Source organism: Corapipo altera, unplaced genomic scaffold (genome assembly GCF_003945725.1).
Source record: "Corapipo altera isolate COAL_440 unplaced genomic scaffold, ASM394572v1 113, whole genome shotgun sequence".
NCBI lineage: Eukaryota > Metazoa > Chordata > Aves > Passeriformes > Pipridae > Corapipo > Corapipo altera.
Window position 1 is genome coordinate 6,413,388 of NW_020884895.1, and position 16,923 is coordinate 6,430,310.

Genomic DNA, 16,923 nt, shown 5'->3' on the forward strand with positions numbered 1-16,923 from the left:
CTAGCTAGCCAAGTCCTGAGTGGGAAGGAAAGTGGAACACGTCTCTCCAGCCAGTTCATTCAACAAGTGTTCCTTCTGCATCCTTGAACAGGTGAGGACAAGTACTCCGTGCAACCCCGTGCTGTCCTGGGGGTGGACAGTCACCACTGAGCCTCACACAAACACTTGCACAGAAAAAGGCATTTATTCATGAACTGACAGTTCACCCCAGCCTGCTTAGCAACAGTGTTCTTCCTCTTCGAAGCGTTAATAACATATTTTTATCTAATTTTAACACCACACCTATATGATAACATATTTAATTCCTTTACAAAAACAAAGTCAGCCTGCAGCGAGGATAACTTTGTAGCACAGGAGCAAACACAGGGGTTTGACAGCTGGCTGGTCATAAACAAGCAAAGGTTTGAACAAAAGATAAAATACCTGTGTGTGCCACCATTTCTGTCAACAGTTTTAATGAAAAGTGAGGAATAGCAAAAGAGAGAGGATAAAATACCACAGCCTTGAAGCAAAAGAAGTCTGCAGACAACAGTGGCCTGGAAGGAAGCAAAAACTAACAGAGTATGTCACTAGGCATAATTAACAGCTGGGTAAAAACCAGCCAGATTTCAGAGGAAATCCTCCTTCTGTAGAGGTTCAAGAGTGACAATAAAGCTTAAACTGTCACAAGCATTTGATTAGTATGTTACAGATGGAATTTAAAACTTACAGGTTAATAATGAAGAACTCCCCAGGGTATCCGACTCCCATTAATGCCTCTCCTCCTTTACCTGGACCAATCAACCTACAGCCATACCTCCTAACACCTGACAAAATACATCTGCTGATAAACAAACAGCTTTTCCTAGAAACAAATTAAATATTTATGCCACTCTATTATGGATGTAAACACTTCCACATAATTTTCTAGCCGTAGATCAGTACCTTCATTGCAAAACTTAATCGTGCACTGTTCCCTGAAAACTGCTTAAAAGTATGTTTTAGAAACTGTTCACAGAAGGTAATAAACCATACTTAAAGTCACATAAAACTTATTATCATTGTTCCAGCCATTTTAATACTGAAAACCAACTGTGTTCAGAAGTCAAACAGCCTTTGCTAACACTACATATGCCCTTCCAGTACCTAATTAGCTGATAATACTCTGGGTGCCTGTAATGCACAATTCAAATGCCTTGCTTACCAATGTGTTTAGCATTCTGCAAATAAGTCTTTGTACCAATTAAATCCCTTGTTATTATGAAAATGCTTTCATACTGTTGTAATAACACAGGATAACACAGTCAATGCTACTCCAATCACGAGGCTATTCTTTGAATAATTGTGGGATTTATGAGTAATCATTGCTAAGGATACACTAGTATTCAGTACAGAGTACACAAAATCTAATAATACCTTTCAAATAAATTTGATTAATGTTACAGTATCCTTCAAGTGAGGCATGTACATAAAAAATCTTCCCGAGCCACTGAGAAGCAGTATTTTACAATGCAGTAATTTACTGTAGCAATTCCACGGTAATTTACAAGCACAGTAATTTAAAAGTGTATGCAGACAACAAAAGTCTATTTTTATTTTCAATATCTGAAAATATTGCTAAATATCAGGTTTGATCCAAGATAAAATTATGAGTCCTATTTTCTCTAGAACAAACAAATTAGGAGAGACTATTTGCTCACAGGAAACTTTTGGGGCAAACTCAGCAATGAGTCCAGATTCCCCACCAGATAAACCAGCAAGTCAAGAATGGGTAGTACTTCCACAGAAATATTATAAAGACACTGGCTTATAGTTTAGTCTAGTCCTAAACTTTTCTGCTGAAATCATGTATAGTAGGAGAAATACTTCAATCATCATCAAAATAACCAAATACATTACTTACATTCCATAAAAACTCATTAATTTAGGCATTTATCTTACAGTTACCTGAATAAAAAAATATGGAGCTGCAGAGCAAGGGGCTCCTATTCTCAAAAAGATTAACACTAAAATTTAGAACTAGCAGTAACTCTAAGAAAATCTGTAAGACTTCTAATAAGTAACTCAACATGAACATCTACAAAGTACAACTAATGAACAAAATTAAAAACCCAGCAACTACTAAAAATCTTCAACACAGTATAGGATTAGAAATATGTTAGAGAGTTATTTCATTAGTAACTTACATATATGGAGACATTTAAAATGATTTTCACACACAGGACTAGCCAAACCTGCAGAAGTCAGTGTGCTAGTGGAGAAACACAGAGGCAGATTAGATCACTTCTTCCAGGGTGAATTAGCCCCAAAATTCCTTCACCTGTGACTCATAAAATGTCCCACCTACCCAAATCCTTCCAGCCTTCTACTATTCACTCCAGCTGAGACAAGTGTCAAGGAGATCCACATGTGTGGAATTCTCCCCTCCCCAGCGAGCACACAAGGACTGGCAAAGCTTTCCAACATGGGACACAAGTTATGCTTCACGAGGGCAGGCAGAATTAACATCCACTTGGATACACAAGGGAGAAACAAAGGACCAAGTACTGAAATCAGTACCTTGAAGAGACAGACACATTCCCCATCTTGCAGATCAGCTCTCTGTGGGCCTTTCTGACACATTATATGTCTGGAGCATTAACTCAGTGATACCTGCAGGGGCCATGCTTGTGTTCTCATCATCCTGGAAATTTTCAGGTCCCCTGCATTGATCTAAGAATACAATATCCATAACTGCTTGGAAAAAAGATATTTTTTAAATTGCACATCTTTGATGTTCAGCTATAATACAAAAGGAAAATGTGAGAATGTTTGCTAAACAGCAGAATATCATTTGGCCAGAAAATGGACACAGACAACTTCAAGTTCATTAGAAAAAGTTATTAGTAAAAATTATTCTCTAAGATATCAATATTTATATGTTACATGCAAAATATAATAAATACATGCAGAGAAAGGAAGTGAAAAATCACAACAAGCTGCTACAGATAAACAAATCTGTTTATTTTTTCCTTCAGAAGACATTGGTTACTCAGGCGAAACACTATTAGCAAATCATGCCAAAAACAGAAGACTAAATATTCCAGAGATTAATAATAGCTAAACTCTCGCTTCTGGTCTCCTGCCCAGTGAATGCTTTTATAAAGGAACAACAATATTACTATGCCAACCATCACTACACAGCATTGGACTCCACCTCTTCCTTTTTTAAAAAGCAAATTACCCACACACTAAAAAAGAAATATTTACTGGTTTTATTATGTCTCAGTCAGATGGACAAAGCTCACCCAAAAGGCGTTAGTATCACCAAGTCAAGCCAGGCAATTCCACATTAACAACAGCATTCAGTAGCATCCTACAGAAATTTATTACAGGATAGAACAAGGAATCCTGGCACACAGATATAGCACTAGACAAATAAACAGCAAGATAAGAACAGATGTGAAAAGCTCTTCAAAAAGATAGCTGTTCTCCAACAAGTCTTTAATAGAAAAAAACCCGAATTTTATTTAGTGCACCCAAAACACATCACTAAATACGTTGTACATAAACTGACACTATGCCTCAGGGGCAGCAGGTTACTGCTAAAGAACAAGATTTCTACCCAGAGAAGGGCCTCAAATTACACATTAAGTATCAGATCACAGATCTAACTTCATTCAAACTGGGTTCTTAGCATGGGAAAAAAAAGAAAATCTTCACTTTCCCTAGAATGCTGAAATTTTGATTTTTGAATGCTGAAGGTTTGTTTTCTGAATTTGATCAGAAGCTTTCCAAAAATCTTCTCATCCCACACTCTACAAGCAATTTGTGGCAATCGACTGGTTCGTTGCAGCATTCTTACAAAATTAGAGCATATTATACGGGGTTTTTTTTCCAAACATGTAAAATTGGTTAAAAAAGTGTTTACCTAAATTATACAAGTACTTTGTACGGAAGGAATTGGTTTTAGCAAAGCAAATATCTTACAACATTAGATTCCAATCCCTTTCATTACATCCAGGTATCCAGGGAATCACATAAGGTTTTCTTTCTGTTGTTTTATTACACAGGCTCTTTAATATGTGAGGGAAACAAGTACAATTTCATTAAATTACTGAAGAGAAAAGCAGAAGCACCAAATTGGTACAGTTAAAAGGCTCACATTAATAATTTATGACAGCCAGTCTAATCTTTAATGGTAAAATAAGTAAAGAAGATTGTATGTCTGAACTTTTTACTGTTGTTCTATTAATCTACTTGCTTACATAACATATAAAGTGTTCTGTCAACATCTGTCACATCCCCAGGCAGATGACTGTAGAGCAGCTCTACCTTTGCATCCAACAGAAAGAGTTCCACAGTGCTTGAAACTGCCCATTTTCAAGGAAAACAATACTCAATAGCCATTTTTATCAAGCATACACATCTTGGCACCGTCACCAGCACCTCTACCTGTCCACACCTTTACCTTCTCATCCTGGAGTTAAAAGATAAACAACATTTCTCTGCCTTCCAAGCTGTCACTCTGAAAGCCACCCATGGGCAAAATCACAGCTACAGCAGGAAGTCGTTAAATAAATTAAGTGCATGCCTCAACCCATCATTTGAATTAATGTATATAAAACATGTGCCACAAATAATACCATGAACTGTATTAACAACTTCATCTTAATTTACATTTACTTGTCTAGTATTAAAATTACTTTTTTTTTTAATGCAGCACCTGGCAGTAATCATTAATATTACATTTAATTTGTCTATGCAGTACAGCACCATCCAGAAACACAGGCTACAGGAGCAATCTGCCAAACACAGCACCTTGAAAAATTTCAACCTAATTTAACTACACGGATTTTTTTTGGATACCATGTAGACCTCTATTAGGTACCCACATGCAATTCATTTCAACCAACGGGTTCACAGAAGAGCAACTTATTAGATGCAGGTAAAATCACAATCACAAAGAGTAACTCAGACTCTAAGAACACAGAAAATTCTGCTTTGGGTTTCAATTGGTTTTGCTTTTATCAATGTAGTTGATAACAATTAAGCCTCAAAACCTGCATGCCTAAATGACATACTGCAATTTATTTTGATTACAGAGTTTGTTTTGCCATGTGTAACTCGCCAGTCAAAAGCCAAACCCAAAAATCACAAATGTCTCCTTGGTAACCGAGTCCAGCTTGAGATCCAGAACAAGTCTTTCTCCCCTCCCACTCCCCAAGGCAGCTGAAGGGGCTCCAGTTCCCAGCAGCCAACAGTTTCCTCTGGAGACAGGTACCTGTGTCCCTGTGCGTGGATGTGACAGCCAGACCTTCCCAGATGGGGTTATCAGACACTTCTTACAGTCAGACCCGTAAAACTGCACCAATGGATTTTGTCTTTGTTCCACTGCCCCAATTCCAATGGGTTTTGGCACAACCCATGCCCCAGCCAATCCAAGAGTTGTACAAAGGGCGATTCCCACTCTCTCCCTTTTTTCTGGATATGTCTGGTGTTATGTGTTTGTGCTGCTGTGCAATGAGTGATAGCTGATGAATATCTCCCTAAGAGCACCATGTGAAACTGGATGGAAGGAACCTGTTATTGATGGCACAATACATTACAATGGAATTTTATATAGATCTTATGGATTTCTTCCCCCTTCACCTATGAGCATTATTTCAGAGAGAGTTTTAAGCAAGAGTCAACCTGACTTTTGTTTTAATCTCTCAACTATGACAATATAATTAAGCTGTGAATGATATATCAAAGTGCCATACACAAAGACGAATTGACAGGAGTAATTTTTACTACTCAAAAGCCTCTGGTTTCATATATCATAATATCCTGTAAAGCAACCCACTGACATCTGCTTGACTGTAAAAGCAATAGCTCAGTACAAACCTCAATTCATTCTTCAAACAGGCATATCTGCTCCTGCTTATTACGACCACTGTGTGCATCACTTCGGTTGGAACCTGCACCATTCATTTTTTCTTTTCTTTATTAACTGCTTAGCACAAATCAGAGGGCAGGACTTGCCATACTCCTGCATGGCACTGCTTCATATGAATGCTCTGACAGATGTTTTGCTTCTTTTGAGGGTGCTGAAGAACAGAACTTGGCATAGTGGTGGACGTGGCAGTGCTGGGTTAATGGCTGGACTCAATGATCGTCAAGGTCTTTTCCAACTTAAAAGATTCTATATCTGGTTAGATCCAAACAGGTCTCCTAATTTTTTTATTTTTTAAATTTTTTTAAATTAAAGGAAAAAAAAGGAAGGGAAGATTTGTATTCAAGCTCTCATTGTTTCTCACTTTATTTCTCATTTTGAAGCTTTTTAGAGCTGGAGAGGATCGTAGTTTTGCATCTGCAAGAATGAGAACCTCATTTTCAGCTAGGATCCTAAGGTACTGCTGTAATTCAATTATTATTATTATCATCACCATCACTATCAGCCCAATCAATCTCAGTATGTGCTTCTAATGAGTTTGTGTCATAGAGCATTTAATGTTCAGGCTCTTTTTTGTTGGTTTTTGTTGTTAACTAACCATTCTTTGCAGCAAATAAATTGAAAGCTTGATCCAAAAAAATTAGTATTTAGAGAGCAATTATGAAAAATCTGATTAGAGCAAAACATTATCAAGAAGAGAAGATTAATCTAAGTCATTTGGGGGGTGAATTGTATTTGCTGGGTTAAGAGATATGACTTGGCCAAGAGGCAATTTTCATCTGCCTTTGCTTCTTCTGTAGAAGAATAAAATAATTTCTTTGAAATAAATAAATTATAAAGAAAATATTAAATACTCTCCCACAGAGATCACGTGTGGAAGGAATGCTTGCTATTTAAATGGCTGTTTTGGCAAAACAGAAATTCAGGAAATTTTTTTTCTGCACATTCCTGTGAGATTCATTACACCAAATCTCCCTGCCTTCCTCCAAGAACATGAGGGACAATTCTTTCTTGGCCATCAGGTGCCAGAGAACTTCCAACTTGAAAAAAAACAACAACCAAACTTAATTAGTTCTTGTCTGATAAAATACTCTGCTACAGAAGTCCCAGTTGTGAATAATGACCATTCAATGAATCAGCCCTTTGAGTGTGACTGGATTTGCAGTGATAGACTCATTTTCAACTGCATGTTTGCAAGTTTTGTATCGGAGCCACCATTTCCAAGGCAAGCATATAAAGAAAAGTGAAGGTGAAAACTTTTTCATTATCTTAGAAGACAGCCTATTATCCATATCACTTTCTCAGATATCCATCCATCCACACCTAATGAGTCCTATGATTTAGTCAGAACACATTCATAAAGATGATTCATAGCTGTTATGCAGCCACTTGATGTTAATAGCAAAGCTGATGTCTTAAATCACAGCTGTTTCCCTATGATAGCCAAGGGGCAAGGCAATACTCTGGAAAACACAGGAAAGAATTTATCAGAGCAGCTTTACAAAAGCAACATTTACGGGAAAAATGTAAAGCAAAACATGAGGGTCAAAAGTACTATAACCAAATCACTAAACAGTACAGATGCTGTATAACTAAGAAGTTAGTTGTTATTGGTCCTCCCTGTGTATATGCTAATATTGCCAAAAATTTACTATATGTAGGTTTAAAACTCCTATATTTAATTTTAATTTTATCTATAATCTGGTTTTGATGTCCCATAAAGATGCCTAGTAACCTGTATATCCTTAACAACAAAAGGCAAGTAACGTGTCATTCTTTCCCATATTACTAAGTATTTAAACACAACTGAGAAGAGTAAATTTTAACCAAAAACAAGTGTAAGGCAGTTAAAGCGATGTGCTGATTTTCAATCATATTGACTGAGGAACAGGCCATGCAGTATGTTAAGAACGCCACTACTAAGCCAGAAATACCAGATGACTCAGTGTCTTCAGGAAAACTACTTATAACCTTCAGTTTTAGCTGGTTATTAAGATCCTCTGGATCACAGAGCATACAGGTTGTTACAGGGCTGAATTGTCTCTATGTACATCCCACTCAGATGCAATTTGACCCAGAAACACTTAATCTATGTAGGTTGCAGACTCTGGAGTTTTAAAGAATATTGTAGCTTTACAGCCAGGGAGGCAGGAACTCAAATAAATTTGGCATCACCCAAAAGATAATAATTAGGCACAAGATACCCATCAGCTCTTGGAAGTCTCTCAGCAGATCCACAGATATAGAGATGTTGCAGCATCAAGCTCTGGTTAGAAACAGGTACATTTTTAACTGCAACCAACAATCCCTGCTGTTTCACTTGCTTTCAGCAGGACTCCAGTTGCCTTACTCATCACTATCAAATACATCTAAATGAATCCAGCAGGATTTCTGAGAAAGCAGTGAATGGGCTGTGATTTTGCAAAGCACTCGCCTGACTCCTGCCTCCATTCTTCTGGCCAGTAATTTTAACAATAGGAATACCAAACTCAAGCTCCCACTACCAACCAGATGGTATTTTTAACAAGGAACAAAATGACTGCCAAACTAGGAAAAAAAAATGCAGAGACGAGAACACGGTGTGCATACACCCAAGCACAGTGGAATAATTGCACAGATTAAGTAGGTCAACTACAGGTATAGATTTCTTTTAAGATGATCCAAAAAGGTATGAGACATTGCATGTGAAGGCACGCTCCGAAAGAATTCCCAACTGCAAACAGGCTTGTCTTACTCAAATCAAGGGAGGCAAAACTGAAACCACCTACCCTAAGGAGCTTCCACTGGAAAGCAGGTCTTATTTCCCAACTTGCTCGCTGGAAAGCTGCTGTGGAATAACCGGAGTGACAGCCGAGCACATGTCACACAACTACTTCTTCGTGATATTTTTGTCAGGTGATTTGTAACCAGGAGCCTGGATTGGATAGGAAATTATCTTCTTTACAACTGCTGCCTGGTGCTTTGCATTAGAAGAAGTTGCCATTCAAAACAGAGGAATAAAGTAATTGGCGCCTTCCTCGTAGCAAGCTCAGAAGTTTTCTATTAATATTTAGATTTGTAATGTGATTTTCAATACAAAGCTAAGCCTGTGTATCCAAAACAAAAAGGTGAAAGGAGGTCAAGAACTACCCTGTTAAAAACAAGCCTCCCATTTCAGGGGGAAGGGGAGTTACTTCTAAAAGGAAAAAAATCTCTCAGAAAGAAATTGCTGACGGCTCTTGGGCACCAGTGGATCAGTTTGGTTAGTGGGTTTTGGTGGAGACATAAGAAAAGACATGCACACACATGCAGATTTCCTCCAGCTGCTAAATACACATGGAGATTTTTAATTTATAGATGTTTTCAGCTATCAGGAGTCTTTTAACCTTGTGAAACTCTTGTAATTTTCTTCCTAATTTTTAAGAAATGATTTTGAAAGAGAGATGTTGGAATTGGAATCGACAAGCCTCAAGCAGGCCAGCAGGAGAGCCTTTCATTTCTGAACTGCTGAAACATTAAGTTTATAATGAGAAACTCATGCTAATCCTAAAGAAACCTGAAGTTTTCCCCTCAACTACACACACAGCTCAAAAAGAAGGTGCACACAAGCTTAACACAAACCCTGGAAATCTGCATTTCCCAGTCAGAGGAGCAGACACCGACCCTGTGACCACATGCCCGAACTCCAGGGAGGCGTCAGCTCAAGTGGGACATTTTGTTACAAGCGAGTATTAACCTGCCCTGGGAACCCCAAGAGTGGGAGAAAACAGACTCCTGAAGCCGTCTGGCCCTGGGGAAGGAATGAAAAACTCAGAGTTCAGGAAAACCTCTCACCTCTCCACTCCATCAGGCACCACGTCCTCTCTGAAGCAAAGCCAGACAGAGGCAGATGCAGCAGTCACCTCTTCAGCACAAGGGATATTCCCTCCCCCCTACCTGTGGGAAGCAGGCAGGAGACATCGCTGTGCACGGGATTTCTTGTCTAAAGCTCCTGCATGGAAAGCTCACAGACAAACTGCTGCCACCGCTCTGGGGTGGGAGTCTCCTGACGCATGAAATCCCACATGTGTTGGCAATCCTGGCCCGGAGCCTCCAGGGGAATGAAGAACATGATCTTCCTGATAAGAATATGTATTAAATAAAAATGCACAACTTCCCATGGCTGGGAAGTTCTCTACTCTCTCCTCCACCTAAACCCCAAAATCTGTGGATATTAAGGAACTGTGAACGTGGTTAGAGATCATTGCACACGTTCCTCTCCCTGGTGAACAGCACCTTTATTAGCACAGGAGGAAGAAAAGATTGAAACAAAACAAAGCAAACTACTGAAGAACAACCTGTTGATGGAAATTAATGGAGTTTTGGGATGATCCAGGAAAGTTCCTGAAGTTTCTTCCTCCTCTTTATAATGTCATGCTTCTAATTTACTTCATTTATATTAATAAACACTGGATTACACAACTATTAATCTAGTTGAGAACTGCACTAAAGCTCACTAAATCTGCCTCTACTTATTATGATTAATGGTCCAAAATGATCAGCTTCCCAAATTAACAACCTAGAGTAACTGGTATAGGATAAAGGATATTTTTCTTAGTAAACAGGTTCTTCAGTCTTTTTAGTTAGTGAAATCTCGAGCAGTCCATTCAGTAGTATTACATTCCAATTCAGCATGACTACCTATTTACGTGGATTTGCATTGATTATGCTGCCACTATGTATTTATTTAAGATTTATTATTTTTCAATTGCACTAAAACTTTGTCTCATGCTTATTTAAATACAGCAGAAACAGATCTTAAAGAGCTGAGTGCCTTGGCCTTATTTTTCTTCTCACTGTATCCAGAGCTTGTACTATGTCTTTTTTTTTTATTACTACGCTTACTATTCACCAATACCAATTTTCAAAGGACAAGTTCTCCATTTAATACCTAAGCTTTGCAAAACAGTGTCCTAACACATCAAAGATTTATTAACAAACAAGAAAAAAAGATAACCACAAAAATACTATAGGAATTACTCTTATTATGTGTTCCTCCATTACTTCTGTGATTACTACTCCAAAGTCTGTTATTTGGCAGATTTTTAAAGAACATTACAGGAAGCTGATCATGATGCTAAGTTAATTATACCATTTACAAGAGACTATAAGGAGAACCCACAAAGAAAGTATCAAATATTTTCAGTCCTAATATCCTTAGATTTAGTTTCCTACATTGGCAGTTCTACCCAACAATCACTGAAGACAGTTGCAAGGTCTGAGCCAAAGTCAACTCACAAATATGGTTGGAGAAAAGTAGCTGAAAATAAGAAAATAATGGTAAGGTCATTCTTTACCATCCTCAAATTAAAAAAGCTTCTCCCACCACAACACAAGGCATCTCATAAGGACCACACCTACTAAACTTATTTACAAAGAAGACAATATGCCCCCCAAGCAGCAAGACACAGTGATATGGGCTAAGAGAAAGCCCTTCAATAACACTCAAATGAATGGCAGTTTCCTTTGCCATCTAAGACACATTGAAACTTCAGCATCTTCTCTCCTAAACAAGGATTGATTCCTTTCTCAGTGTATTTTCACCAGCAGTCTTTTTTCCTCCAACATCTCTCATCAGTAAGGCTTTTATTTACTTTTCTTCCTTGAACTAAAAACATGAACAGCCCTGCATGGAAAATTAAGCCCTGCAGAACATAATGAGAAACTTTCCCACAGCTTCAGGGAGCCTAAGGGATTGTTCATTAGGAATTATACTTCAAACTATGTTGATATGGTCAATGCCATAGGGATGAAATATGTGTCCCAAGAGTGGCAAAGACCACTGATGTTTCCAGTTTGTCCATGAAAACCCATTCCTAGGACTGCTGGAATATTATTCATCAATGGGCTTCTATGGCAGATACACAAATGGTCGTGGCTTTTATTTCTTTTACTCTTGTCTTCTGGCATTATAATGTGCAATATTGTTGTGGTAGTTGGTCTTCTACTGCAGCTCTCACATTTCTATGGGGAATTTTTTGTGGGCTGTGACACATGGAGAAACACGTAGTACTTCCTCAGCAGATCCCCCTGGACCAGGCATTGACTACATCCCTCCATACCATTTTCCCAAGGGAGATGCCACATATTTCATAGTCCCTGCAGGTCCTGTTTCCCTATTTGTAGCAAGTTTATATTAATTCAGAGGAGCTTTTCTCTGACACAGGATTGAGAAGAAAATGTAGAAGTCCTACTTTCAAATAGGTATTGAAAAGCTAACAGAACCCTCAACACTGTTGGTGAAGAACTTGCTCTCACTTGAAGATTCCTCTTATAAATTTCAAATTACATGCCCAGTTTAAACAAGTTTGTGTTCGGTGCTTCTGTCATCATCCGAGTTATTAACATTCATTCTTTAGTACACGTGAGTAACCAAGACAGCAAAGATTAAAAGGGAAAGTCAATAGCTAAAACAACTGGTTTGGCAGCTGTATGGAAGAAATAGGAGTGGTTCAACCACTAAATTCTCACATATGAGTCTGGGAATGCCCTGCAGAAGACTACTTAGGACACACTACTGTCTGGTGTGTGGGAAACCTAAGCACAAGGCTGTTTCAACATGAGAGGTACAGCTGAATGCTCTTCAAAGCAATTGTGAAAGCCATGCAAAACCCACTCAGTTCTATTTGGAAGGTTATTGGGAAATGGCAAATTACTCAGAGCTGCGTGGTTTTCCTTCTACTGTCGTTGCTCAAAATGCCAGAGCTTGTAACTAACCTGAAAAACCTCAAAAATACTTTTGATACTTGGAAAAACTTACCAAATGCACCCCAGATATTGTCACAGTGTGATCACCCCTCTGTGAGATGAAATGTGAAGATGAAAAGTGAACAAAAACTCCTTTAAGTGAAGGAATTGCACCATATCCATAACTAGAAGTTATAATGCAATTGAAAGTGATGTGACACCGTGTTTTGCAGGTTCCTGAGCTGCAGAGGGGAGAGGGAGCATGGAGGACATTGCTGCTAATGCTGGAAAGCACCTAGTATATAATGCTGTAATTAAGCCTCATGTAACTGACCTAAATATTTAACTCTCTTTTCTTATTTTGACTGTTCCATTCTACAGAACATGATTCTAACATCTTTTCTGTGGGGAAAGGTAAAAAGAAAATTTCCAGTTTTACTCAGAGGTAATTGGGCTTACTTTCCTCTTTCTGAAACTATGGTTTCCTTCCCTTACTGTAACAGCAGAACCTGGAAGAACATTTTAATCACATCTGTGACACTCCAACTAGTCGTTTCACTTACCTGTCCTGAACTAGTACGAAATTCACATCATACCAAAGAGTAAAACCACCCGAATTTTATCTGTTTTCATGTCTCAACAAGAAATTTCATACAACTCTGTCCATCTGAAGTGACCTTGCACAGTCTAGAGCCTTACTGATATATTTCTTAGCTCAGACTGAATCAGCAAGAACAGACCCACTTGCAGATACCCTGAAGACTAGAAAATTGTAGTTTGCTACTGTGCACATACAAGATAAACATAATTTGTGAAAGCATTCATGTGTATAAGATTTCCCAAGGCCTCATGTGACACAAGTTCATAAAACATATTTGTGCCTGATGGCATATATTTTATATCACCACCACTCACCTCTCCGCTGTTACCATGAATTTTCATCAAGGGAAGGTTTAAAACATGTAAGAAGTACTTTAGTAGTAGCTGATTGGGTGAAGGTGATCTTGAGTTACAGGTGTGTTTGCCCCATTAAGACTCCTTAAACAAGGACACCAAAAAAAGACAGCAATATCAGGTAACACTTCTGGAGTGACATTCTTGCTAATGGTGTCTGTTTAAAAATGTTGCCAGAGCTAAATTTCACATTAGCAATTAAATTGAGGGGATCAAGAAGAGGAGCTTAAAGAAAAAAAAAAAACAAAACAAATCCTGAGAACCCACTTAGACCAATAAACTAATTCAGTAATACCAAAGCCCCCTTCTTTTTATTTTGCAATCTTTTGTAAGGGGTTGTCCTTATTTAGGTGCCATGCTAAAAAATATTATCAATAGAGGACAATATATCATACAGGCATTGCTGCTGTGAGCACCAGGTTTTGATCTGACTCCCCAGTCTGTAATGCAGAGAATTCAGGGAAAATACAATTTACTGCAAAGACAATGTCATGCTGGGTTTTGGACCTCTCAGTGAATAGGAAATACACATCCCCACCGGATTCCTGACAACTTCCACACAAAATTCTCACTGATTGTAAAAAGAAAACCCTGATAATAGAAAAAGAGACAGTCTATAGGGTTCCCAATCAATACACTCCAACAATGTAATTGCATATGTCCATGTTTTCTACAGATAACTGAAAAAAGGGTCCATTTTGTTCTCACATCTGGGAGCCAATTAAGCCACATTCAAGACACTAGAAGCTGCTGTGACATACAAAGTCTAGGAGCAACAAAACCTTGAAAACTTTGGAATCTGTTCACACTGAGAAAAGTCAGTGCAAAGTTTCTTTTTTAGAAAAAATAAAAAATTATCCTGCTAAATTTACATTATACAACTGTACCACGTGCCCACAGCTGAACAATGAGAACTGACAAATGCTCAGTGCAAGCTTTTACATTTCACAAATAGGAATTTATTTTTGAAGAGACAGTCTTACATTATTTCCTACCTTCAGTATCCTATTCAGTCTTAAGAGTTTTAAAACACTCCCTCTTAGGTATCCCTAAGCCAGGATGAAAGGAAGAAACAACAAAACAGACAAAAGCAAAAGATCTTTCAAATGGACAAGGTTTGCAATTCTCCATGCAGAGAGAAAATGACAACCCTGAAGGTAGAAATTGGTTAGATAAAGAATGCAAATAGTGCAGGATTGAAAGGCCTAGTAAAGAGTAAGAAATATCATCTTGGTGCCCATAACCTGCATTTTATAAGACATTCCTTGAATGAAAGGATCATTTCTTAGAGACATACATTTTAAGACTCCCTCAAAGAAGACTGCTCTCCTGAGAAACTAGATTATAGAGAGATATAATATATTTTAAAAGAATAATAAATAATTTTTTTACAATCACCTTATGGCATCCAGTAGGTTTTTACCTATTAGAAAAAGTTGGCAAACTGAGGATCACATAGACACAAAAATTCCTTGCAGGTATCTCCCCCTGCCATGCACAGGTCTCTCAGGTTATTTACAGAAGCAGCCCCCTGACTCCAGGTTAGACTGTGTTCCACCTTGAGCTACAGGTGAAGATTATGGTCCACCCACAGTGAAGTTCATCATGTAATTTCTCACCTAGTTAATGTGGAATAAACATTTCTGAAAGAGGTAAATCACTCTTATTTTTAAAGTAAGTCTCCCACAGACTGTTGATACAATAGAGTAGAAGTCCTGCTGCATCCTTAGTGCCACACTTGCTAATCACAGGTCTTCAATTCACAGAACAGGACACTTAATATCCCTCCTCCACCACCACAACTAGTGCATTATTGAGATTTTCTGAGAAAAACTGTTTTCTTTCAGAAAGCACTGGTTATTAAAAAAAAAAAAAGAGAAGTTTCTCAGAAATGCATTCTAAAAACCTCACTATGAGGTTTCACATTCTGGGAAAAGTGCTGAAGGTTCCCACGTGAGCACGTGGGTGCTCTCTCCCTTCACTTTCCATATCATCCCATGGTAGAAAAAAGGTGGGGAGTGAGGGAGAAACATTTCCTGAGCATCTCTAATTACAGGCACCACTACCATCAAAGAGAGGTTTAATTGGCCTGATTCTTATTTTAGCCTTCTCTGTTCACTCCTATTTAACAATTACTGAAAGACATCATGCTGTTGGTCTTGAAATTATTTTTAGGTACCATTAGAAGCCTGGTGCTAGCAAAAATTCTTAATTTAATTTGTCACAAAGAGAGTAATGAACATACTCGAATAAGGAAGACTCTACACTGACAAAAACAGAGGGAAAAGTGAAAGCTCATCAAGTCATACTATGAAAATCTACAAATATCCCACCAATGAGAGAGCGCCCAGTGAACACAGTTCAGGTTTGTTGTGTCAGTCTTGCAAAATTTTAAGGCTACTATCTATCATCAAGCTGGGAAAAAAAAATGCAAATCTAACCTAACTCCTGACAGGTTTATGATGTATTTGCTTCTAGGCTGCTCCTCTACAGTTCTAAGTAAACCCAAAACAACAGTGCCAAGCTGTAATACTGGGAAGTATTTCTGATAGAAATTATGTGGGGTTTGAAGCATCAGGTAGGGCCAGCAGAGCCCAACCCTGGAGAACATTATTTAAACATATACACACAAAAAATTATCCTAAAGACAACAAACCCAACCTTCTAGAAGTAAGGTATGAGTAAGCTATTCTCTAACAGTTGTGAGTGCTACAGAAAACCATAGACACGTAAGTTTTACCATTGTCTGCAGGACCATGGTAACCTCTGTCATAAGGGCTAAAGAGAGGAGACTGAGGCAGAATATAAATATTGGAAACACGAAGCTCTACACAGCATCCCAAAGTGCTACAGGAAAACACTCATTTATAATTAAAGTCTTGTGTGCTTCAAAATGATGCTATAATGGACAGTGGAGAACTGAATCTGATAATGCTGAAAAATTCCAAGAGGCAGCCTTCATGGATTCAATATATTAGCAAAAATATTTGGATTTAATTTCCTGCTGTCAAAGTACCAAAATCTAGAGGGAAATGAAAAACATGTATATGTCACTGTTAGAAAAAAAGTTCTACCTTTATGTCTCCAGAGGGTTTTTTTTAAATTCTCTTTTTTTTTTTTTTTAAATAAAGCCACACTACTCTAGAACTACAAAAGACATTCTCAGTCACTTTTTTTAAAAAGTCAAACTTTCCAGTGTATGACTGAGATTGTTACAAATCACTTAAAAATGTTGCACAACAAAAGTATCTGTTAAATCAAAAGAGCTTTTATCCTAAGAACTAAAAATTTTAGTTGGGGGTTCTTTTAACAGAAGAATTAAAACAAAACTATGAGTACCAGAAGAAAAACAAACCCAGCAACTTTTC

The 16,923-nt window shown here is 37.9% G+C and overlaps 1 protein-coding gene across 9 annotated transcripts in view; it reads right to left on the reverse strand.

Annotated features, from left to right (window-relative positions):
• The window catches only part of NAALADL2 (N-acetylated alpha-linked acidic dipeptidase like 2), a 473,876-nt gene that overhangs the window by 282,730 nt on the left and 174,223 nt on the right, over positions 1-16,923 (reverse strand). The window contains exon 1 of one of the 9 annotated variants that reach the window (XM_027647494.1): positions 8,665-8,726. The exons of the other annotated variants lie outside the window; for them this stretch is intronic. The gene's annotated coding sequence lies outside the window, so the exon portion shown is untranslated. Of the gene's footprint in view, positions 1-8,664; positions 8,727-16,923 lie in introns of those variants that run through there. 9 annotated transcript variants of the gene reach the window in all.